The following is a 23,347-nucleotide window of genomic DNA, read 5'->3' as shown; positions in this document are numbered from 1 at the left end:
GTCCTGATCCCACATAAATTCCAGAGCTATTTTATCAGATAAGCAAAACAAAGCCAAAAAGTACTCATAAATTACTGTAAATTCAAATTTCACCAAATATTATTTAATCAAAAGACGACTGTTTTTCAAAATGCAAGGAACCGACCACTAATTGAAACATGAAGTACATTTATGGACATTTTCAGGATTTTAACAGAATGGTGGTTTGTCACTTCATTAGTAGTGCAAGAAAGAGAAACACTAATCAAAAGCCCACAGTCAAATGTCAGGAGGGACATGTGGTGGAATATGAGGCCAGGCTGATTGACTAGAAACTTTCTTACCATTTGATAAACACTTTTGTACAGTATTACCTGTACCGAAATGTTCCTAAGATCACAGATTATAGGTGAATGCTGCCAGCATTGCCAGCTCTAGGGCGGCGGGCGGGGATGGGGGAGGAAATCAGCAGTTAAACTTGCGTTTCAGATAAACGACAGATAATTTTTTAGTATAAGTACATCCCAGAGTATTTCACATGGGATATACTTACACTAAAATCTTTATCTGGCGTGCGGTGTGCTAATAAGGTGCTAGGACATCTCAGCTGATTATGAGAAGAACAGCAGATCCCTCTAAGTACCTTGAGTTGCCCTCAGACCAAAATCCAGTAATTCTTTTATGGCAGATGGCACCAAATGTGACTAAGCAGACACCTCAACACAACATCCAGTGTCCATGGCAACACGTTCAGAAACTGTCTGCCTGCTTTCCTAATTTAATTTAGAATCATACAATCACAGAATTTTAGAATTGGAGACTTCCATAGATTCCTTTTTTTTTTTTTTTTTTAAGAAAAAAAATTATGTTGTTCCCAAGTACAAAGAACTTTCCTACAACCAATTACCACTGTGGGAGTAAGGAGAGTGGCGTGGGCACCACATTTAATCACAGGAGATCCAAGAAGATGCCAGTACCTCTCCAGTCCCAGAATTTATTTACTTTTCCAATATTAGCAACTCATTAAGGGTCCTTTTCGTGAGTGGTGATATAAACAGAACTGGACTGGGAGCTTCTTGAAGACAGACTGGGTACTGAGTTCTTAAAGTCTGAGAGACGCTCCTCCAAAGGAGAGGAGATGGTCAGAGTTTGCTTGTTTTATTTTCAGACGGGCTGGATCCAGGAAACTAAACCAGCAAACAGATTGCCACCCAAGCTAAAAAGCAGCTTTAGCAGATTTTTCCAAGCACTTGGCACCACCAAGAATTCACAAAGAGTACCTACCATCTCGGGTTAACTTTACATCTAATCTCTGACCGAGTTCTTGGTGGGCAGGAAAAGTCTGGTCCACTTTAGGGGGTCCAGTTTAGGCAGCGTACCTGGTAGTCTTGTTCCTGGAGTTGAAAAGGGCAAGACGGGGGCTGGATTCAGCTCAAAGGTAACCCTCTCAAGACACTTTCACCAGCTCCCCCTGCCCCAGACCTGGAAAGTCCACTCACAGAGGACTGTACACTCGCTCTGGGAGCAAAGGTGACATCCTCTGTGGCTTGTTTACCTGGCTCAATCCTCTGAGTGGGCTGTGAGCTGATGGGTCCAAGGCCCCTGCACACTGGAGGATCCTGAGAGGGGGCAGTCCAATGAAGGAATTCCTACTTGGTTTACAGGGCCTGCATCTATGGAGCAGCTACAGTGTGTCAAGCACTGTGCTAAGTACCCAGCATGCCTCACTTAACCAGACCAACACGGTCCCTGCCCTCAGGGAACTTCAGAGTCTTGTGGGAGGGACAGGCATAAAGCAGAGAGTCACACAAATAATCACCAGAATTACCAAGAGAAAGTACCGGATGCTTCGCCAAGGTACATTAGGGAAGCCTTCTCTGAGGAAATGACATTTAAGCCAAGAATCAAGATAGGAGCGAGCACATTAAAAGATAAGGGGAGGAACATTTCTAGAAGAAAGAGCCCTCCCCTCCCCTCCCCCAAAAATCCTCAAGGCAGGAAGATCCAGGGTGTATTCAGAGAACTGAAAAAAGGCCTGTGGGCTGGAGCAAGGCAGACCCACCGGGTAAGGCGTGAGGGCCCAGCAGGAGGGTGGGCAGGTCCCACTGAAGACTCCCGCCCAGGGAGCAACAAGCATGTCAGAGAAGGGCTTACAGCAGGGGAGTGACGGGACTAGACAGGCTTTTTCATTTTCAGTAGTTTATTTACTTTTGGCTATACCCATCGAAGGCAGAAATTCCTGGGCCAGGGATGGAACTCGTGCTGCCACAGTAACCAGTGCCAAATCCTTAACCAGCTGAACCACCAGGGAACTCCTCAACAGGTTTTTTTAAAAGACCTCTCAGGATGTGGGTGCAAAAGAAACTGGAAGGGAAAGTGGAAGAAGACCATGCAGGAGGCTCAGGCAGTAATCCTGACCAGTTTTGAATGGATAGACGAATTGAGAGCATTGTTCTGAGGCGTCCTCATTGCAGAACAACAATCCAAGAGTTCACGCGAGCTGGGTAACAACTCAAAGGAAGAGCTTCATCACACAAGCCCACAATTTCTCCTTGGCTCCACTCTGTCCTTTCCAACATGTTTATCTTGATGGGGATGAGGCCAGAAGGGAAACTAGCAAAGCGGCTAGAATATAAATCTGGGAGGGATGGCCAATATCAAAGAGTTAACTGAGCTACTACTTGACTCTCTGGTAGGCTCAGGGAAAGAGAAGTTTCCTCAAGATGAAAACTCTCAGGGTTCCATTCTCAAGAAGCTCTCAGGAGGCAAGTGGGGAAATCTGAGCAAAACAAATATGAAGACAAGACCAACTGAGATGAGGGCTGGAACAATTCTAGAAATAAAGTTGTTTGAACATGCACTGACAAGAAAAAATTAATTTTGGCAGGGAAGCAAGGGAAGTCTGCTTTCAAAATTTGCCTTTGACCTTGGCCTCTAGGGCTGAGCAACATTTTGAGAGCTGGAGGCACTCAGGGAGGGGGATTCTTAGTAGCAGGAAAAACCTGAGTCAGGCAAGAACAGAGAGAAGCAAGCTTGCTAGAGCCCAGGGGGCAAGGCAGGCCCCAATCCACATTTTAAAAAATCCGGATTAACATGAACTTGTCCATTTACAATGTCCTTCCACATACACTGTCTAATTTAATCTCCCATCCACACTGAGGTCAGTAAGACGGATCTGACTGATGTCTGAGAACAGTGAAGCTCCACTGACTCAACCACATGGGAAAGAGCCAGCAGGCACACCCAAGTGTTCGGGCCCCATGCATGAGCCTTGCAACACTCTTAATCAATGAGACCAGATGATACCAAGAGTGTGGCATTGAATAGGAAGAAAAATAAAGGTCACAATTTAAATTTTCTTAAAATATCAGAAATGCAAGATGACCACAAGCTCGACACATTCTCACAAACACTATTCTTCCACTAATGCAAGCTTCGCTAAGATACATACATAATTAAGAAATTAGGGCCCTCCCTTGGACAGCACATACGCTAAAACAATAAGAGATGATTATCATGGCCCCTGTGCAGGGATGGCACGCAAATTCATGAAGCGTTTCCTATAAAAAAATATATATGGTAAGGAATAGCCTTTCCATGACCATGAAGTCAGCCCTCAGTTTGATTTCTGGCACTTCTACGTACTGGCGCTCCATGGCCATGGACTGGAAATTACTTCCCTCTTAAGTGAAGTTTCCTCATTTCAAATTGGAGTGTTAAACCCATCCCATAAGATTTGTTGGGAGACTGAATAGAAACTGCAGGCAGTGAGGCTGGCACCAAGCCTGGCACATTCGGTTAATACTGGGCTTTATTAACTCTTGTTACAGCTCTCTCCCAAGGTCAGAACGCAGTTGAGACAGCACACTCAACTTCTGGTTCTACATTTTATGAGAGATGGTGAACATTTATAGAATGTTTGGGAAGGATTATCAGGAGAGAAGGTCTCTGAGAAAGCCGTGCAAGTATGGACACTTAAAGCTTCAGTTCTTGCCCCAGTTTTGTCACTAACTAGCTCTGTGATCTTAGGCAAGTCACAACTTACCTGTGACTCAGACCCTACCTGTAAAGTGATGAGCACTAAGATATGAATTCATGAATTCTAATTGACTTCTAATGTCCCATTTGTCTCTAAAAAAGTCCTTACATTTTATGAATCCTGTCTTATGAGAACCTTTCAAAGTAAATGGATTTTCCAAAAGAAGAGAGAATTAAGAAGCTCCATGATATAGTTTTTAAAATGATAAAAGCGGAGTTCCCACCATGGCGTGGCAGAAATGAACCCAACTAGGAACCATGAGGTTGGTGGTTTGATCCCTGGCCTCAATCAGTGGGTTAAGAATCCAGTGTTGCCGTGAGCTGTGGTGTAGGCCGGCAGCTGCAGCTCTGATTAGACCCCTAGCCTGGGAATCTCCATATGCCGAGGGTGCAGCCCTAAAAAGAAGGAAAAAAAAAAAGATAAAAGCAATTACATAAAAGAAGAGTACAGTTGGTGTGTTTTAGAAGAAATAATAAGAGCTCCAAAATTTATACACACCTTCTGTAGCTCTATACCAAAAAAAACAAACAACCCCATCAAAAAATGGGCAGAAGATCTAAACAGACAATTCTCCAAAGAAGACATACAGATGGCCAAAAAACACATGAAAAAATGTTCAGCATCACTCATTATTAGAGAAATGCAAATCAAAACAACTCGGAGGTACCACCTTACACCAGCCAGAATGGCCATCATCAATAAGTCTACAAACAATAAGTGCTGGAGAGGGTGTGGAGAAAAAGGAACCCTAATACACTGTTGGTGGGACTATAAATTGGTGCAACCACTGTGGAAAACAGTATGAAGATTCCTCAGAAAACTAAAAATAGAACTACCATTTGATCCAGCAATCCCACTCCTGGGCATCTATCCAGAGAAAACCATGACTCAAAAAGATATATGTACTCCAATGTTCACTGCAGAACCATATACAATAGCCAAGACATGGAAACAACCTAAATGTCCATTGACAGAGGAGTGAATCCAGAAGATGTGGTACATATATGCAATGGGATATTACTCAGCCATTAAAAGGAAAGAAGTAATGGCATTTGCAACAACATGGATGGACCTAGAAATTATCATGCTAAGTGAAGTCAGTCAGAAAATGAGATACCCACATCAAATGCTATCACTGACATGTGGAATTTAAAAAATGGACACAATGAACTTCTTTGCAGAACAGATACTGACTCACAGACTTGGAAAAACTTGTGGTCTCCAAATGAGACAGGTTGGGGGAGTGGGGGGATGCATTGAGGGTTTGGGATGGAAATGCTATAAAATTTGGTTTTATGATCATTGTACAACTATAAATGTAATAAAATTTATTGAATAGTAAAAAATAATAATAAGGAAAATAAGAAAAGTATACAGTAAAAAAAAATAATAGAAGAAAATAAATCATTAGAGGAGTAATGAGGGAGATAATAAATAATGACCTTTCAATGTAAAAAAAAAATGAGACAAATCTCATACACCTTAAATGATTTATTAAAAGTGTAACTGAGAGCTAGGCCTTTCAGGATATTATTTAATTCCAAAAGTCACTGATTATTTTCCTAATGATATGTGGAGATGGCTATTAAAATTCTGATTTAAAAAAAAAAAAAAAGAAAAAGAAAAGAAGAAATACTAAGAAAAGTAGGACCAGTACGAGAAAGATTCAAAAGGGAGCAGCTTTTTGGCTTGGGCTAAGGAAAAGAGAACGTTCCAACAATAAAAATTATTCAATAAAGGATGTGTGATCATTCAGGACCGTGAGGAACCTCAAGGGCAGGACGACACTGTATTCAACTTTACACTCCCACCTCTTGGCCCAGCAAGTGGCACAAAGCAGACTCTTAAGAAATGGTAGACAGGCGTTCCCGTCGTGGTGCAGCGGAAACAAATCTGACCAGGATCCATGAGGACGCAGGTTCAATCCCTGGCCTCGCTCAGTGGGTTAAGGATCCAGCGTTGCCATGAACTGTGGTGTAGGTCACAGATGCAGCTCGGATCTGGTGCTAATGTGGTGTAGGCCAGTGGCTACACGTCCGATTGGACCCCTAGCCTGGGAACCTCCATATGCCGTGGGTGTGGCCCTAAAAAGACAAAAAAATAAAAATAAGAAATGACAGATAGATAGATGGGTGGGTGAATGGGCGAGCAGATGGGGGTGGGTAGATGGTGAATGGGTGGGTGGATGAGTGAATGGGTAGACAGATCGGTGGGTGGATGATGGATGAATGGATGGGTGCGAGGGAGGGTAGATGAGTAAATAAGTGAGTAGATGGATGGATTGGAGGGTGGTTGGGAGAGTAGGTGGATGAATAAGTGGGTGGAGAGACAGATGAATGGGTGGGTGGACGGAGAGTAGACGGGTGGGTGAATGGATGGATGGATGAGTAAGCAAACGCCTGGGTGGATGGAGGGGTGGAGGGGTGGATGGGTGGGAGGAGAGAAAGGAAGGTGGGGAGAAAGGAGGACAGAAGGAAGGAAGATGCTGCCTTAAGGGGTAATGAACTTCCCCTCCCGGGTGTGTGCTGGCACAGCTGGATGACCATCTGCAAGGGGTGCTGCAGCATGGATTTCTATCCCGTGTAGGAGGTTCCATTAAAGGTCTATGTGTTATTTATTTCCTCGCTTTTCTCCCCACTAACTCATCCTACATATTTTTGTCAGATTAATCTTCCTAAAGGACAGTTGTGTTGATGTCACCCTCCTACTCAAAACATTTACTGGCTCCCCATTGCCTATTCAATTAAGTCACAATCCTGATATCTGAGGGCTTCATTCAGCTTTGCCTTAAGGACTTTTATTCATTTTTTACAGCCCGACCTGCATCTACCCTCCATCGAGAAGATGACCACCCTTGGCCTCTCCTCACCGTGTATCTGAAGAGTATCACCGCCGTCTATGACCGTGTACAGCTCTTCCCTTCTATGAGACTGGGAAGCCCCTGCATGAGCGTGGAAGCTTTACCTCTGCACCTCCAACCCGCCTCTCCGCAGTTATTCAATAACGGTAAACTAGGAATGATCTATTATTTATCTGAAACCAGGCACTCTGTTAAATCCCTGATCGGCAGTATCTGCCTAGATCCTTGTAACAACTCTACTCTCCCCATTAAATAAACAAGGAAGTGGAGGGTGAAGGGAAGATAAATCATCTGCGTGAGACACAAAGCAGAGAGAGGGCAGGGGCGAGATTCAGACCTGGCGCTGGATAGGATCCCTCAGGTCCTGGATAGGAACCACTCTACAGAGTCCAAGATCAACCATAACAGCCCAAACATGTTAGTCATTCACTCCATTCACAAGCATTTACTGAGCCATTAGGGGACAGGTTCTGTATGCAGAGGTCCCATCCTCAAGAAGCTTACAGATTGTTCCCTGGCAGCCTAGTGGTTAAGGATTCGATGTGGTCACTGCAGTGGCTCAGGTTCGATCCCTGGCCCAGGAATTTCTGCCTGCCACAGGCGCTGCCAATGAAAGAAACGAAAAAAGCTTACAGTTCAATCTGTGAACCAGATCGTGGTACAGCACAGTAATGCTATCAGAGAGGCATGTGCAAGAACAATGTTTCAGTCACGCTGGGGAGAAAGGAAATATTAATTATAGCAATGATTTCAGTTACTGAGCACCCAGTGCCTGCTAAACAAGTGTGCTGAAAACCATATCACAAGGTTTTACAAATACATAAGCTGTGGCCTATCAAGGTTAGTACAATTAGTGGTTGAGACAAGTTTCCGGTGTCCAAGCACCACTGTTCTACTGTCAGTACTGCTACTTTCCAGCTGTGTCCTTGAGCAAGTTACTCACACTTTTCACCCCTTAATTCCCCCATATGTAATTTGGGAATAATAGCAGTTCCCACCTCATAGGGATGCTGTAGTGTTTAAAGACCAAAGTTATGCAAGGCACTACAGCGTGGCAAAAATTTCACTTATATTATTCAGTAACTTGATCAAGGGCATTACAAGTGTTTGATTCCAGTACCCACATCCACTTTCGTACAAAGCCTTCCTCGGAATAAACCTAAGACAAGGTGAGGCTTGAGCCGGGCTTTGGAAGGCAAGTGAAGGGATGAGACCAGAGGAGGATACCATCAGCTATGGGAACAGTCAACATTCCACACTGCCTTATCGCTGCACTACTGCTCTTTCTTTTCTCTGCCTGCCATTCCTTCTCCAGCAATCCTGACCCACTGAAACCCTACCCATCAGCCCACAGAGCCATCCCATTACACTTCTGCCATGTCTGTGCCCCTCATCTCCTTCCTGTGCACGTGGTTGATGCCTCTCTGGTCGGGGTTACACTTGTGTATGCATTTGATATTTACACACATGCATCCATACAAGTGTGCACACACGTGCATGCATATGAACAGAAGTCTACGAGGCTGCCAGGATGCCTCACACTCACGGAACATGAACTTTATCAAGCCCCCAAGACAATGATCATCAGCACAAGTTCAGAGGTATTTGTTACACTAATTTCTGTTCCAGAGCTGAAATTAGAAACCATCCCCAAACTACAGACAGCTCCACTGTAAACAATATTTCCTATTTATCCTAACTTATCATGAATGGCTCACTGACAGGGGAGATAACTGTGAGTTATTATTTAAAACTGCAACTCCATCTAAACAGTTAAAAATCGGACAAAGAGGACTTGAGACTAAAGAAATTTCTACCCTCTCAAGGACGTATTTATCTGAAATTGTCACATTTACTTCCTTGGGTTCCTTGTAAACTGAAGTGGAAAAAAGGGGGAAGGAATTTGATATTAAAAATTATCAGAAGCATAATAAAAATTTTCTAATGACAGCCTATGCCAATATTGTTTTATTTTAAAGACAGAAGGAATTTTATTTTTCTCATAGCCAACTTTTGATCAAACATCTCGAGAATGCAATCGAACAAAGTATAATAGTGGGTCAGGTGGAAATACACCCCAAAATGGTGAAACTGTGTAGTTAATAAACGAAATGAACAAATATGAATTTTCTCTCTTTTCCCTCTTTTGGCCCAATTATAGAAGGCAGATCTGTGGCCACAATGTAGGCAAAGGGACAGAAATGAAGCAGAAAGATCAAGAAGAACCAAAAATTAGGTTATCAGCCCTCCTTCAAAGAATTACCTTGGCCTCTGAGCACTGATTAATCTCTACTTATTACAGGGCTCCTTATTTAAAAAAAAAATAATAATAATGGGCTTAAAATATTTAGAAAAGTAGAACTGAAGGAAATTTTTTTTGGCTTTTGGGGGTTTTTTTTAAAAAAGCATTTCTAACAACTTCAGGTTAAGGAAGAGAGAGAATAAAAAGTACACTTTGATGCAAAATAAGACATTCTGGGGGTTTCTCTAAAGCAGAAAGACTAGGGGGATGGAATACTAACCAAGGTTAAAAATGAGAAGGCCTGACAGGAAGGCCAGCCTGCCAAACTAAGTTACCTTTTCTCCTCCCAACAGTCGAAAATTAGATCCCTTAGTGATGCTTTCTTTAGGTAAAAATGATACAGTATCACAAACCTCTCTTTTTAACACCACCGAAGTATTCTGGTTCCATAACTACCTGACAACCAACTTCACAGCTAGCCAGACCTAGAGAAAAAGAAAATGTCACAGCCAACCTAATGAAATCTCATCTCTTATTTGAAGTATCCTATCTATAAACCCAAAGCTCTGTGGACAAACATCCCAAAGAAATTTTAGGCTACAAAAATGCCTCCGCTTTCCAAAATCCCCCAAAACACACTGTTAGTAAAATAAATGCAGTCAGCATGTGTTCCCTTCTCGCACAGCCTCAATCCTGGCTCTCGGAGAGTAACAGGATATTTGGAGGATTTCCTTCCCTTGGGGACCTCTGAGTCCCTTGGTGGTGCAGCAGCAGACCCCGATTCAAAGCCGGATTCCAGACTCTATTCCAATGTGAAGGGGTTAAAGGTGACCCCCAAGACTACACTCTTTACCTCAACTGCCCTCTGAGCAGCAGCCAGAGTGAGCCTATTAACACTAACCCAGGGAGTTCCCGTTATGGCTCAGTGGGTGAAGAACCCCACTAGTATTCATGAGGATGGGGGTCCAATCCCTGGCCTCGCTCAGTGGGTTAAGGATCTGGCGCTGCCATGAGCTGTGGTGTAGGTCACAGGTGCGTCTTAGATGCCGAGTTTCTGTGGCTGTGGTGTGGGCTCCAGCTGCAGCTCCGATTAGACCCCTAGCCTGGGAAGTGCCATATGCTGCAGGTGCAGCTATAAAAAGAAAAGGAAAAGAAAAAAGAAAAAAAAAGGAAAAGAAACACTAAACCAGATCCTGCTCGTACACCCCTCAAAAATCTCCCCTTCATCTTCCCTAGCGGAGTGAAAACCAAAGCCCTACAATGGCCTCTGGCTGCTGCACATTCTGGCCCCTGTACCTTTACCACCGGTCCTTCCCTTTGCACAGCCACTCCAGACACACTGGCCTCTCTCTGCCCTGGCGGTTCCCCTGCCCGGAATGCTCTCCCCCAAGTATGCGCACAGCTAACCCTGTCACCTTCAGATATTTGAATAAATGTTTCCCTTCCATCAGATTCACTTAAAACTGCATGCTGGGGGGGGGATGGGATGGGGGTTTGGGATGGACATGCTATAAAACTGGGTTGTGATGACTGCTGTAAAATTATACATGTAATAAAATTCATTGAGTTTAAAAAAAATAAAATAAAAATGAAACTTCAGTTTTGTTTTTTTTTAAAAAAAAAAAAACTACATGTCCTTTCGGCTCTATTTTTTTTTTTTCTTTTTTCCCATGGTGCTAATCACTTTCCAACAAATGACACGATTGACTTATTTAGTAAAGTGTTTCTTGTTTCTTGTGCTTTTCTAACCCCCCAAAGTAAACACTTCTGGAGGGCAGGGATTTGCCTGTGTTGATCACTCATGTATCTCATGTGCCTGGTATATAGCAGGTCTTCAATCAATTATTTACAGAATGAATGAATAAAACCTTGTATTGGTCTAACTTCTTAGAATTCCATGAAATATCCATTCTTCCTACTTGGTAAACTGGTAACTGGTTATTTCCCCATGGATACCAACCCAAGAAACTAAGTTACTAAAATCTGAAAAACTCTAGATTAAATTGCACCATGTACTGAGAATTTGTCCAGGAACTGAGTTTTACATGTATTTTCACATTTAATCTTCACCAAAAGCCAATTAGAAAGACATTACGTTCCTCCCCAATATCTTTTTTTTTTTTTGTCTTTTTAGGGCCACCCCTGCGGCATATGGTGGTTTCCAGGCTAGGGGGTCTAATCGGAGATGTTGGCGCGCAAGCCTACGCCACAGCCACAGCAACACCAGATCTGAGCCATGTCTGCAACCTACACCACAGTTCACGGCAATGCTGGATCCTTAAACCACTAAACGAGACCAGGGATTGAACCCGCATTCTCATGGATGCCAGTCAGATTCGTTTCCCCTGAGCCATGACTGGAACTCCCCTCCCTAAAATCTTAAAGAGCCTAAGGAAATTCAATTACAGAGAGATGAAATAATCCGAGACTGAATTCGCTAGGAGTGCCTGTGCTGGGCTCTCTGCAGACCCCAGGCCATCTGATGGTGCCCCTTTCTGCTCCCTTCGTTATAAAATGGATCCACTTCCTCAACAGCCCCAGATAACAGAGAGACCCTATGGACTGTTATGGAAAGAATCCAGAAGGCAGTTTATTACACAGAGAAAACCTGGACTAAAAAAATAAATAAATAAACACAAAAGAAGCTATACTTTCCTAATAAGCAGAACTGAGTCATTCCTGTGAAATCATTCTGTTACTGTTCCAGTCAAACCAACACTAACACGACATGAAAGGGAAATGGCATGACCTCTACCTTCGGCGCTGGTCTCCCTGAAGACTTGCTGTGTGACCAGGGCCGACACTTCCCTGAGCTCCGGCTCACGGGCATAAAGCCGTCCAGCCTGTGTACCGCCTGCAGATTCTGAGATGAAATGAGAAAAATCTATCTGCAAAATGAATATATGTACAGAAGAAAAGCACTCTGTAAATTCGATTATCTCCTGGATATCTTCCCACTGTGGCACAGTGGGTTAAGAATCCAATTGCGGCGGACTGCTGTGGAGGCACGGGTTCCATCCCCGGCCCAGGAACTTCCATATGCCATGGGTGCAGACATAAAAAATAAATACTAAATTTTTTTAAATTTGTGAAAAATCCAATTATCTCCTGATCACAATTTCTGAGATTGGTAGGAGTAGGTGATGAGCCATGACCCAAGCCCAAAAGAGCAAAAGAGCAAAAGCTACATCAACTCAGAGAGCTAGGTCCAAGCGTCACCAGAAAGTAGCAGAAAAAGAATAATTCTAACAGAGACTCTTTTCTATGAATCATCTCAGGGGTAGACCAATGTCTCAGCGGTCACCAAGCCACAACGGAGACAGGGTCCATGGGAAAACGTTTCTGGAAGGGTCAGCTTTTCTTTAGGCCAAGGAGGAAAAAGCCCAAGCCAGTCACCCACTTCTAGGGCTGAGAATAGGCAATGCGGTCAGGCAAGGCAGGGAATGGCCACCCCAGCGTTACGGTCACCACCCTAACCACCTCCTGAGCCATCGACCCTGGAAGGAAAGGAGAGAAAGACCAACCTAGGGTGCTGCCGATGCCCGCACACAGAGTAGCACCACGATATTCTGTCCCCGGCCAGACCTGGCCTCATTCCAGCAAAGCTCATGAGACCTTCTAGCCAAATGCGCCTGGTGGTTTCTCAGACAGACAGACATTGCGTAAGAAAACATGTGCTTTCACCTGTCCTGGATGGGAGGCGGCAACCTCAGTGACTAGGGACAGAGGTAAGAGGAAGATCTAGTAGACGGCGACGTGGGCAATGGCCTCATTCAGATAAGCATCTGCAACTTCAAAGTGTCCCGTGGATAGCTGAAGTTTTTCTCTCACTCCATAATTCTAAATTGTGAGTTCAAATACCTAAAATTAGATTACACAAATAAATGCCAAGCATTCCTTTAGAGATAATCTTTAAAACCCCCAACTTAAAATTCCCCGTTGAAACAGTTTTAATCGGGATAGCCATCCTAAAGTCTTCATGGTTGAGACCTCTCATTTGCAGACATTTTTACTTTATTACTAATATAAAATAAACAGGGCACCCCTAAGAAAAACATTTAATTAAAAGCCTTCCCAAGTATTCCATAACCACTGAGAGCTGTCATGACACATGGATGTCTTTGGGGGAAGGGTGCACTTAGGATCTAACTGTACTTGAAAAATAGCATTGTCGCTATGGAAGCAGCTCTAAATTCTGACTGTTTTTCCTTACGCTAGCGAAGGCCATATTCTTTATATGCAGCTTTTCTTTTCCCTGGGAAGCACTCTGATGGTAATCCATCTAGTTTGTAGCAAGCCCTGCCTTGCCTAGGCAGCCACCCTTGCCTCTTACTGTTCAAGCACCACTCTGTTCGCTAAGCCACAAACATGCAGGTGGAGTACAGACAGACTGGAATACCAGCATTCGCCAAGAAAAGAAAAACGTGACTTCCAATCATCAATCATTCGCTCCTTGGTGGAATCACAGAAAAGGCCGACTCAGGTCCATGTCACTGGTCAAACTGGCCCAATTCCAACCATTCTTGGATCTTTTTTGGACCCGCCAGGGGTGACTTGTCAATCAAAATGGAGTAAGCGCGACCAAGTTTTATTTTAAAACAAACGCTTCAGAAATCTCAGACTGGTCACTTTTAGAAATAAGTACTTCTAATAACACCATGAAGAGGGTTGCTCAAATATGTCTGAAACTCCTTTTTCTGAACTGCCATCAGAGGCTGTCCCATTTCAATAGCTCCGTGACAGTACACAGTCATTCTCTGAAGATGGATTTGATTCTGGAAAGCAATCAACAGGCATTCAGAGCCAAACTTGCCAAATAAGGTAGGTGATCATGTTGAGTAATACTGTTTTCCATAAAAATGAGGTGTGACCATAAAAGTAATGACATTGTTTTCTTATGAGGATCATAAATATTTTCTGAAGGCAAACACCAAAAAAAAAAAAAAAAAGGTTCAAAAGTGTTTGGTGTTTGGTTTCAGAAATGTCAAGATCTTTGGAATTAGGACAAAATCACCAAAGCTACTCTGAACACAGTGTCCCACCTGGACACACATATATATGCGTCTACAGGACAAATTAAATTATTGATTTCTGCCAACTGCCTCCTAATCTAACATTCTATTTTCACACAGCTTTGTTCTTCTGCCACTATCGTTCTCATTAGTTCAAATGATTCACTGATGGAAAAAAGTATTAAAGTATATGATTCCTTCAAGGAAAAAAGTGATAGAATGAATGAAAGTAGTCTTATTTAGCATCTCAGAGTTGAAGGCGCTTTAGAGAGGATTCATCGGAAAGATACGTACAGAGTAAATAGTAGCAAAGAGAGAGATGTTCCCTTGTCCAGGAGGAACCATCTAGGTCTCCCTTCGATAACTTCCCTACAGTAGGAGGGTGGTTATGCGGCTGTGAGTTGGTCCCTGGCAGTATTTTTTGGCCAGGGACGGTTATTTCTATGCTATCCAAGTTGTATCTTCCTAAGGAGAGGAGTTAGGAAGGCTCTCTTTACTCTATGGTACCGAGGAAGCTTCCTCCGCAATGGTGAGATCAACACTTCTATCCAAGGGCGGTTCAGGTGGCACGAGGGCAGACAGATTCACCTTCTTGAAATACTTAGTGCTGCAGGAATAAGATGAAGTCCAAAGGTATTTGCACATTCAAGTCTACTTGCAGAGAGCAGGCTTAATAGTTTCCTAGGTTCCTGGAAGTGGGGTGCTGCTGTCACGAACCCCCAAAAATGTAGACAATGGCTTTCTAATTTATCTTTGCTCCATGATGCTTCTGATGATTTCTCGACTCTTCTATTGCAGTTTTCAAGACTTTTCAAAATCTACTAAATTTATTTCACCACTCATTAATGGGCACCTCCCACGGTGTGAAAAACATGGACCTCCAGCAGGTGTTTTGGACAGTGTGGCCCATAGACCACTTCTATCAGAACAGAACATGCAAAAACCAACCAACAAACAACAACCACCACAAAAAACACCCCAAACTCCTGGGCTCCATCCCACCCCCACTGCAACAAATCATCTGTTGGTAAAGCCCGGGAACTGTCATTTTAACAAACTTTCCAGGCGATTCTGATGTGCACCGATGTTTGGAAACACATCTAGACCCCGGTCCAGTCATGAGTCACAAGGAAAACAGGTCCAACGAAGCTATGTGATATTTCACTCTGTTAATTAGTACTGAAGCCAGCGGTGGGAATTCTTGCCTTCTGTATTCCTGGGTGGTGTTCTTTAACTGCATAAAGCCACTCGTGCCCATCTGGAATCCAGATGCCACAACTTTATCCCATGGCCATGCTCACTGCTTCATCCCCAATGCCTAGCACAGGGCCATGTCTGGGTGGCGATAAGGAAGAACCACAGAAATATGTGTCTTATCCTTTTGAGAATTAAAGTTCCAAGAACACAAGAGTGCCAAATCACCCAGATGGCCAATCCAACAACGACCACGTTGTTTAATAAGCATGGATCTTCATCAAATGCACCTCTGACTTCCAGAACAAATGATCTCAAAGACTGAAAAACGAAATAATGGAGGCAAAAGTCCTCTGCTTTCCTTCTACACAGATAAGAATAAAATATTACATAAGGGATCCAACAACGGCCAAGAAGCAGCAAACTCGTAATGAGAAGCCTCAGTTTTACTTCCTGAATCATAAAACTTACAAAAGGTTTTCTCAGATTTTAACAAAGGAACAATATTAACAAAAAGCAAGTCAATCTCGGAGGCTAGATAAAGATATATGTATGAGAACAAAAATAGACCACAGAATTGGAACATTTAACTGCCAAACCCATGGTTTGGTTAGTCGTTCGGATTCTGCCTTTCTGAAATCATAGTTTCCATCCGCAGGGCTCCTCCAGTCAGTTCAGGTTTACGAGGGTCAGGCTTTAGTCACAGCCACAGAAATACCTACGGCATGACCGGCACCCTCTGAGGATTCCACAGAGTAATGTTTGCCCCTCTTCTGCAAACAGCCCAAGCATGGTTTTCCCAGGGTCTAAAACCAAATTAATCCAACATGCCTTTATTGAGCAACTACTATCTCCTGAGTGTTGTGTTAGGCCACTGCGGAGTGGGAAGAGTTACAACCAGACTCTGCAGTTCTCAAGTCCTATGCTCAATTACAAAAATGTCCCGGCGTCTCCATAAGTGCAAGGCTGTTATTAGTAATCACACAAGCAGGTACACAATGGCCCATGGATTTACCTGGGAGGAAGGAGGAAGCAGCGGCAATGTGCACACAAGGGGACTTTTGTTCAGGGAAATATTCAAATGTGAGGCAGGGTGACCTTCCCTTGCACATCCTCTCTGGCCTTGAGACTCTTCCTTCCTTTCGACGTCTTTGTCAAAGCACAGGTGGAAAGGGGGGCTTTACGACGCCTCCACCGCACCTATGCTTACACGCAGGCCATGTCTCTAAGGGCGGGGAGAACTCCTCCCGAGGCTCCTGGAGTCCGGGCAAAGCTGACTCACGCTCTCACTTCATTTCCTACATCCCCCTCGGGGATCCCTGTCGTCCTTCTTCTCTGTAAACTAGTGGTCGGCAGCACAGCCAACCAGGGCTGCAGACCCAATGCCTCGGGTTACTGGGAGTTTTTCAGAAACACACTCCTCTGGTAACTCAGGTCTGACCAGAGCTACTTCCGAAATTAACTGGCAAGCTGTGCAGCTGGTCAAAACCCCAAAGAAATATTCTACCAATTTCAAATGCTTTCAGGAACCTAAAAAGAAAATCAACCTTGGCATCACTAAGCTGTTCACACAGGACATCTGTCCTGATCCAAATAGCTATTCGCCCCTTCCCCTTGGGCATCAGTAAAGCTGGGAGATTTAGTTTCAAATAAATTTGACAACTGACTTTAAACACCCTGTGTAATTTGTATCCGGCTGTGAGAATGAGCTTCACCTCTGGAGTTTGATGACAGGGTTTTAAGAATTGCTCCTACATACATTTTTTTCCTGTGTGTACATCACAGCATGAATGAAGCCACAATCATTCCTGTGCTTAAAGAATTTAAGAAATCGCTCCTTGTGGACACTGCAGGATCACCCAATAACACAAGCCCACCATAGAGAGAGCAGACAAAACAGCAGAGATTATATTTCTTCCGCTTGCTCCCAGGGTTTTAGGAGGCCTGTATCCCAAATCCCTCTAGATGTGTAAAACGTGATGTCTTACATTGCTCCCTGCCTCCAGGAATCAACAGAATTATTTCTGGGAAAAACTCAGGAAGGAACCTGGATTTTTCCAAGCAAAGTTAAACTGTCATCACGCAGTCAGCAGTTCCATCACAAGGAGGAATTTCTCTCTGTATAAGTAGCAGCAACAGTTGCACTTGTGCAAAGAAATGATACACATTTTTATTTTACAATTCATCTTCTAACTGATAATGCTTCCTCCTCTCATATGGCTACCGAGGAAACTTGGGAATAGATTTGCAGTCTACCTGTAAGCCTTACAGAAGGCATTTCTGGATTTTTAACTCTCTTCTCATTTCATCAGTTTGATCCTGATGCCACTTCTGTGCTGGTTTCTTTGTCCTCATTAATGTGTTTCTTTGGGAAACAGACAGAGGAGTACCTATGCCTTGTATGACCCTGTATGAGGCTTCCCCTAAATGTTCACGACCGGCAAGGATGCTCCCAAGCATGGAGATGGGGCCACATGACCCTCGGTCGATGTGGTGCCTTCGAGCGCACATTCCTCACCCACGAAGAGCCACAGCCGGCCTGCTGACAATCCCTAGGGGTGACACCCTCTCACCTGGACAGCGGGGTGCTGGCTTTCTGTGAGTGGCAACTAAACCCAGTTACTTTGTTTCCTAAGAAAAACCTTGCTTTTGCTGACAGGAATTGAAAAACAGGGGTTAGGGAAGTCACCCCTCGGTTAGGGAACAACTAAACCGAAAACACAGAAATGTAAAAAGTAGCCAACTCGGCCACGGCATCCATTCCCCTGAAAAGCCATCTGTCCTTCTGCAATCGGAAGACAGAGGAGATGAAAAAGCCCCAACATTCCAGTTCTCCTTGAAGTTTCATTCAGTGATAAACAGCCCTATCAAAGAGTTCCTAGAGAGTCGATGATCTTGGAATAATTGTCAGTGTCCCAACTATAGGATTAGCCCCAGGAGAGCATCAAATAAGTTTTGAATCTCACACCCAGGTCTGGGACAGTGACCAGAAGACATATGTTAGCTTATGACAGAAATAACCTACAGAACTTGGTAATATCTCATAATAAACTCAGGATGAGGCATTTTTAAAGAAATTAATATAACCAATAACTTTCAGTTATGTTGGCTTTAAGAAAAAGATAGCATTGAACTCTCTATACCCTAATTTAGAAGTAGCCTAGAAAGCTGCCCAGGAGCCATACTTTACTGCAAAGAAAAAAACAAAAATAAAACAAACAAACAAACAAATCTTGATTATTTTGCAATCATTTGAAAAAGAGCTCTCTAAAGACCAGAGAAGCCAGCAGTTTTTTCAGGTCTACTTAACATCCAAACCTGAAAACTAGATAGGACCCCACTGACTGTTGCATTTGATCATAAACTTCCCCACAAGCCACATTTATTCATGTTTAAGCCTCTGGATGTACAGAAATTTAAAAATTGGAAATAAAATGAGAGAATTAATAAAACATTTTCTCCAACTGGAAATATTTCGTTTCTATTTTTTCTATAGGAGTTTAGAACTACTTGAAAAAAACAACTCTAATTGATATAGAGGTTTACAGGGAAAACAGTTACGGCATTAACCTTTCATAATGTCAGATAAAATTAATGCAAAATACGTTACAGAAGAAAACCTGAAAACTGACCACACATTCTTGTTCAAGATGGTCATCAGCTACCCTCATCCGCTTAAAATTAACTGCAATTCATTTTAATTGACAGAAATATGTTCATTTGGAAACGAATTGGGTCTTAGTGTTGTTTCACCACTGCACACCAAAGCACAGGTTTAATCCAAGACATTTCTTGTGGTTTTACGAATGTAGCCAAAATCATTCAACATACTGAATGATTAAGTATAAAATCTAAGACATTCACCTGAAAAATATCCTTGATCTCAGTACAACCCTCCCTCCCAAGACAAATTCTAATATCCTGAAACATCTCTGCCGTGACCCAGAAAAAGGCATAATGATCAGGGCGTTGCTTCCAGAGCCCTATTTCCTAGATAAAGAAAACTCCACACAAACTTTTTATTTATTTTTCTTTTGGAGGTTCATTTTTTCTTTCGCTAACCAGAACAATAAATTCTTTAAAAAGAAGAAACTTGCAGCATATTTGGAGTCATGGCTCAGTGGTTAACAAATCTCACTAGGAACCATGAGGTCACAGGTTCGATCCCTTGCCTTGCTCAGTGGGTTAAGGCTCTGGCGTTGCCGTGAGCTGTGGTGTAAGTCACAGATGCAGCTCACATCTGGCTGTGGTGTAGGCCGGTAGCAACAGCTCGGATTAGACCCCCAGCCTGGGAACCTCCACATGCCACAGGTATGGCCCTGGAAAAGACAGAAAGACCAAAAAAAAAAAAAAAATTAAAAAAAGAAATGTGCAGCATATTTATTAGCTTATCATTTTAAATTTCAAGAAGTAATGCTTTATTTCTGTTATACTGAAAAAATAAATTTCCTACTGTCCCTACATTTCCTTCTCTGGAGTCTATCATTTTTAAATTTTTCACAAGTTTGTCAATTTGTCATACTTGATCCTATTCCGCTATTTGCCACTATACAAATTCATATAAATGTTTTGACTCTTCTTTTGGTAGCTTCTCTGCAGTGCTGCTTGAGAAAGGGCATAAAGAAGAGTAAAGTCAGAAGCTCCCGTCGTGGCTCAGTGGTTAACCAACCCGACTAGGATCCATGAGGACGTGTGTTCTATCCCTGGCCTCACTCAGTGGGTTAAGGATCTGGCGTTGCCTTGAGCTGTGGTGCGGGTCGCAGACAAGGCTCGGATCTGGCGTTGCTGTGGCTGTGGTGTAGGCCGGGGGCTACAGCTCTAGTTAGACCCCTAGCCTGGGAAGACAAAAGAAAAAAAAGAGGAGGAAAGCCAACTGAGAGCACAGTTTAGAACAGTAAGATGACACTCAGAGCCCACAGAGAAGGAAAATGAAACAATGAAAACCCAGGGCCCCTGGAGTCACCATAACATTTAATTTAATTCTGTACATATTTGTCGAGGCCTGCCGAGAACCAGGCAGTGTGCTAGGGAGCCAGTGAGCTACAAGCTGGGGTGGGCCAGGAGAACCGAAACCTTCCCTCACTCTGCAAAGAGCCACTAATGGGTCTGTGACAAGCTATTAATTCATGAATAAGAGAGTTATTTTACTTTGGTACAGATCGCTTTCGTACTTTCTGCTTTAATTCAACACAATCTGTTACGAATCTCTTTATTCCCACAGCATACCTGCAAAGGGAATCGTGTTAAAAAAATCCAGCTGCGGGTCATTTCCTGCAGCCTTCTTCCCATCCCCGCCTCAAGCCCACATTCCACACCCCACGAACATTCCATTGCTACCTCGTTTCTTTCATTCACTGCCTCCCCGATACTGTGAGGTAATTTCTTTCTACAAAGATCAGAATCAATTCCAACATAAGAGCCAACTCACGGAAAAGCAGATTTCTGGTCCCTCCGCTGTAACTCACCTGGACCAAGAAGAGCCTACAGCAGGGAGTTTAGCCAACTGCTGGCCTGAGGTCATCCCAACAGGACAAAACACCCAAGGAAACATTCTTTGAAAATTGAGTAAGAGTTGGGGGGGCGGTGCTGAACAGGAGATGGACATGCTGGCAACTACCCACAGTTCACCTTCTCAGCTAAACTGAAACAACCCTTGGCAGCGCAGTCCTGAAAGGATGCTGACATTCAAATCCATTAGGTCACAGTGAGAACAGCCTTGTGACTAAAATTTTCTAATGGAGCACTGTCAGTATTAAATAAAAGGACCCTAATTTGCCATTTTTGTTATGCATGACACTTTATCAGATTGGGATGCAAGAGAAAAGGTGGTGAAACCTGACCAGGCTTACAACAGCTCTTCAAAGGTCAGACTATCCCCAAGGGATGGTGCAGCCTTCAAGGGAACATGCCTTCACATTCTATCTATTTAATGGTTCAGTGACTACTCCTATCCCTAAATCATTGTCAGGGATTTCTCGTTCCCCACAAATACCTAATATAGATAAAAATTCCCCCTTGGTGATAAACATTTTAACCTACACATCAATTTAGCAAGGCCCCAAGACCTACCAAATGTTGAGCTGGATTGGAAAATAATGAATGATGAATTTAAAAAATCAAGGCAATAGAAAGCCCAGTAGAACAGAGTTTTTCTCACTGACAGAATGGGTCGCACTGTTGAGACACAGAAGTCTCTCTGGGGGCAGGATTTGCCAACCCTCTGTACCCAGGGCCCTAGCTGCTACAGAAAAAATTCACTCACCTTCTCTGTGCATTCAGTTGCAAGTCTAGTTAATGAAAAGTACTGTTTCAATTCAGGCATTATATTTGATTTGCAAATAAACTACCACCAACAAAAATAAACCATTCCCCACTGTGATCTTACCATATTAACACGCATTTTCCAGTTTTAATAGAGCAATTTTAATGTATTACCAAGCACATTGAGTCATCTACCTACTCAGCAAGGAAATACTGAATTGCTACAAGTTCTATTTAGGACACCTTGCTCATTCTTATCTGCCCCATCTCAGTATTAATATCATTGAGTTATTAATTCCCCAACTGCTCTTTCGTGTGTTGATGGTTTCAGGTAACAAAGTTAGAGCCAGTCTAGGAAAAAGCAAAAATGAGAAGCCTGACTCCCTGTGATGGTTTCTAAACCCTGACACTGGAAGGTTATGGCTCCCTCCCCATCAGTACATCTGCCATGGAATCCCTTTAAAAAGAAACACGACTTTTTAAACTTCTTTACATTTGATTTCAAAAGATAAACAACCATGTCAAATACTATGTTCATTTGGCATCCCAACAGCCATGGATAACTGGCTAGAGACCTGAAACATTTTCTGAAACGCCCCAGTCCCACCCTCCCACCCCCCAAAAGGCATTCTATTTTAAAGGTAAGCAGGTATGAGATTTATTAGAGCTATCAAAATAACCCAAGATGATGTATTTTATTTACTTTAGAGAGAGAAACTGGGTGTTTGCGGATTTCTGAATACTATGCATGCATTTAATAGATGCAGTCCCGGCACTGAGTGGAGGTGGCAGAGCCCAGGATGTGACCCATGGGAAAAGTTTTGTTTAGCTTAGAAAGAAAATATCACCTGCGAGATTTTTCTGCATTTTTTCATATTAAATGTTACCAACTGTAGCTTTAGTCATTCAATTATAGAAAATACTATTTAGATACCTATTTAATTTTCCCCACTCATCTTAGACACGTAAAATGTTACAGCCACAGTTAGTTCCACATCCAAAACTCAATTCCATAGAGAAATGGGGGGTGGGGGGGAGTGTAGACAGGAGGGAAAAACCCACTTAATCTCAGGAATGCACCCATATTTAGACCAACGTCTCTGCAAGTTTCCCTGACTCTTTCATATGCATGCAACCGGCCCATTAAAGCACAAAGTAAGAGAGTGAGGCTCAAGTCCTTCCGGAATAGTCCTTTAAAGGAGCAATCAGGAAAATATAGTCTGCATGTGTTTGTGTAAACTACAAGGTCATCTTCAGGCTGTGTGGAGAGGATAAGCAGTGCTTTCTGAACAGAATTTCCCTCCTAACACTGATCTGCTTCGCCACTTAACAAGTACCTGCTACAAGGTCGAATATAAATGTTCTTTCCCAAAGAACAGCACTTGATCAGAAATACCACTGCTGCTTTTTCTTCTCTATCAAGGCCTTTACTCCCTTACTCTCCTTCTAATCCCACCTTGGTGAAGCATCACATCTAAGATCCAAAGAAGAGCCCTCAAAAATCATTACTGCAGGATCTAACAACCAAGCAGTAGAAAACCAGCATGAGTCTCACATGCACTTTATTTCTGGAGGTACTCATTTTAACTTCCTTGCTAATCACAGGAGCTGATTTAATTCCATTTGGTTCCTCTCAAACTCTGTTTATCCTAGATACTGTGATTTTTAAAAAGTGAAATATCAAAATACATGCAAGGGATTTTTATCTTCACACAAAACACCACAAAGCTCTCGTCTGAGTTTATACGAAGGCAAAGTGC

At 43.0% G+C, this 23,347-nt stretch overlaps 1 protein-coding gene across 3 annotated transcripts in view; it reads right to left on the bottom strand.

Moving 5' to 3' along the window:
• The window catches only part of C11H1orf21 (chromosome 11 C1orf21 homolog), a 232,500-nt gene that overhangs the window by 192,409 nt on the left and 16,744 nt on the right, over positions 1 to 23,347 (bottom strand). The window contains exon 1 of one of the 3 annotated variants that reach the window (XM_047751877.1): positions 12,805 to 12,963. The exons of 1 other annotated variant lie outside the window; for it this stretch is intronic. The gene's annotated coding sequence lies outside the window, so the exon portion shown is untranslated. Of the gene's footprint in view, positions 1 to 1,263; positions 1,325 to 12,804; positions 12,964 to 23,347 lie in introns of those variants that run through there. One more of the 3 variants, XM_047751878.1, reaches the window with a different exon arrangement.

Source organism: Phacochoerus africanus, chromosome 11 (genome assembly GCF_016906955.1).
Source record: "Phacochoerus africanus isolate WHEZ1 chromosome 11, ROS_Pafr_v1, whole genome shotgun sequence".
NCBI classification, from domain to species: Eukaryota; Metazoa; Chordata; class Mammalia; order Artiodactyla; family Suidae; genus Phacochoerus; species Phacochoerus africanus.
This window is presented reverse-complemented; position numbering and strand designations above follow the sequence as displayed.